At 52.7% G+C, this 2,847-nt stretch overlaps 1 pseudogene; it reads left to right on the forward strand.

Moving 5' to 3' along the window:
* The first annotated feature begins 1,208 nt into the window (after positions 1 to 1,208).
* Positions 1,209 to 1,326, forward strand: LOC124614398 (annotated as a pseudogene).
* Positions 1,327 to 2,847: the final 1,521 nt, after the last annotated feature.

Genomic DNA, 2,847 nt, shown 5'->3' on the forward strand with positions numbered 1-2,847 from the left:
AGCAAGGGACCAACGACGACTGAAGAGACAGAAGTGCAACCCTTCCACAAACTGCTGCAGATTTCGATGGCGGGCCATCAACAAGTGACAACGCGCGAACCATTCAACGAAACATCATCGATATGGGCTTTCGGAGCCAAAGGATTACTCGTGTACTCTTTACGACTGCTCGACATAAAGCTTTACGCCAATAATGCCATATGCTGATTTCCATTTTTTTTCCCTCGCTTGGGCCCGTCAACAAAGACATTTGACTGTTGATGAGTGGTAAAATGTTGTTTGGTCGGACGAGTCTCGTTTCAGATTATATGGAGCGGATGGAAGTATACGAGTATAGAGGCAGCCTCATGAGTCCATGGACCCTGCATGTCAGCAAGGGACTGTTCAAGCTGGTGGAGGCTCTGTAATGGTGTCGGGCGTGTGAATTTGGAGTGTTATGGGACCCCTGATACGTCTAGATACGACTCTGACAGATGACACGTACATAAACATGCTGTCTGATCACCTGCATCCATGCCGTGCGGGATTAGCCGAGCGGTCTACGACGCTGCAGTCATGGACTGTGCAACTGGTCCCGGCGGAGGTTCGAGTCCTCCTTCGGGCACGGGTGTGTGTGTTTGTCCTTAGGATAATTTAGGTTAAGTAGTGTGTAAGCTTAGGGACTGATGACCTTAGCAGTTAAGTCCCATAAAATTTCACACACATTTCAACATTTGAACTTGCATCTATTCATGTCCACTGTGCATTCAGACGGACTTGGACGATTCCAAGAGGACAATGTGACACCCCACGCGTTCAGAGTTGCTACAGAGTGGCTCCAGGACCACTCTTCTGAGTTTAAACACTTCCGCTGGCGACCAAAGACCCCAGACATGAAAATTATTGAGAATATCTGGGATGCCTTGCAACGTGCTGTTCAGAAGAGATCTCCACCCCGTCTTTCTTACGGATTTATCGACAGCCCTACAGAATTTATGGTGTCAGTTCCCTCCAGCAGTGCCTCATATGTTAATGGACTCCATGCCATGTCATGTTGGGGCATTTCTGCTTGATCGCCGGGGGCCTGCACGATATTAGCAGGTGTACCAGTTTACTTGGCTTTTCAGTGTACGACTCTACCTCTATAACGTATGTACTGTGTTTCATGTCGATCATCATTGCCTGCGATTATTCGTGTCAGACACAATCTCTGTTCCTTAGTAACTGTGGGCAACGACCTTGCCGCAGTGGATACACCGGTTCCCGTGAGATCACCGAAGTTAAGCGCTGTAGGGCGTGGTCGGCACTTGGATGGGTGACCATCCAAGCCGCCATGCGCTGTTGCCATTTTTCGGCATGCACTCAGCCTCGTGATGCCAATTGAGGGGCTGTTCGACCGAATAGTAGCGGCTTCGGTCAACAATGCCATCATAACGACCGGGAGAGCGGTGTGCTGACCCCACGCCCCTCCTATCCACATCCTCCACTGAGGATGACACGACGGTCGGATGGTTCCGGTAGGCCACTCGTGGCCTAAAGACGGAGTGCTTAGCAACTGTCTTCGGAACTTAGCGATCAGCGGTGTTGCGCAGCCACCACAGGCTCGACACCCCGTTTCACTGGGACAGACACTCAGCAGCGGTCGTGAAGTGGCAGCCTCCTCCCACGCGCACGCGGCCCAGCGCTGCAGGGCGCCACCCGACACTGGCTGTAAGCCGGCGCCGCCCGCCACGCCGCCAGCGCGTGCCGTCCGTCTCACGTCTCTCCCTCTCTCGCTCTTTTGTCTGCTCTGCTCGAGACCAGCACTGACAGACGCCGCAGTATTAATAGGCGCGCCGCTCAGACCGGCTGGCTCCTCCACTTTGCTACAAACCGAAAATTGCAGCTCCGTAAAGAAATCATCTGGATACTTTGAAGCCAATGCCACAAATGGCTGAGCGTGATGCTGCGTCAGCAAACTCGCGGTAGATCTGGACACCACAGTATTTTACAGTCCCACCGCAGGTGGCAGACCCTCGTCTCTTTGTAGCTGATACCTGCGTCAGCCTGCTACAAAGGACAACAGTTTAACATCTACGTATACGAGGTGTGGCTATAAAATAACGGAACTACTGCTCTAAAACATTTTATTTCGGAAAGATAAATATTTATATGTATGTATCGTATTGTATGTTAACCGGGGGCCTAGAAATGACGGAGAGGCTCCGTCCCCGCCGCAGCCGCAGTGGTCCACAACCCCAAGACGACTACCGCAGTCCACTTCACCCCTCCGCCGCCCCACACCGAACCTAGGGTTACTGTGCGATTCGGCCCCCGGTGGACACCCCCCCCCCCCCCCCCCCCCAGGGAACGTCTCACACCAGACGAGTGTAACCCCTTATGTTCGCCTGATAGAGTAATGGTGGTGTACGCGTACGTGGAGAACTTGTTTTCGCAGCAATCGCCGACATAGTGTAACTGAGGCGGAATAAGGGGAACCAGCCCGCACTCGCCGATGCAGATGGAAAACCGCCTAAAAACTATCTACAGACTGGCGGATTCACCGGATCTCGATACAAATCCGCCGGGCGGATTCGTGCCGGGGACCAAGGGCTCCTTCCTGCCCGGACAGCCGTGCGTTAGGCCGCACGACCAACCGGGCGGGCTAAGATAAATATTGAGTAATTGCCACCTCAATGTGCTCCCCTCTTCTGTCTCCACAATGCTCCATGTGAAATTTCCATTGGAGAAACAGTGCTGGAAGTCTTCTTCTGTGAGCTCCTTGTTGACGCGTGCCGCTGTTTCCTTCATTACTTGAACGGCCGGTGATCTTGTTCCTTTTAATTGACTTTGGGGAGTAGAGTAAAGTCATATGGTGCTGGGTCAGGC

The sequence above is a fragment of the Schistocerca americana genome, chromosome 4 (assembly GCF_021461395.2).
Source record: "Schistocerca americana isolate TAMUIC-IGC-003095 chromosome 4, iqSchAmer2.1, whole genome shotgun sequence".
In the NCBI taxonomy this organism is placed as follows: Eukaryota; Metazoa; Arthropoda; class Insecta; order Orthoptera; family Acrididae; genus Schistocerca; species Schistocerca americana.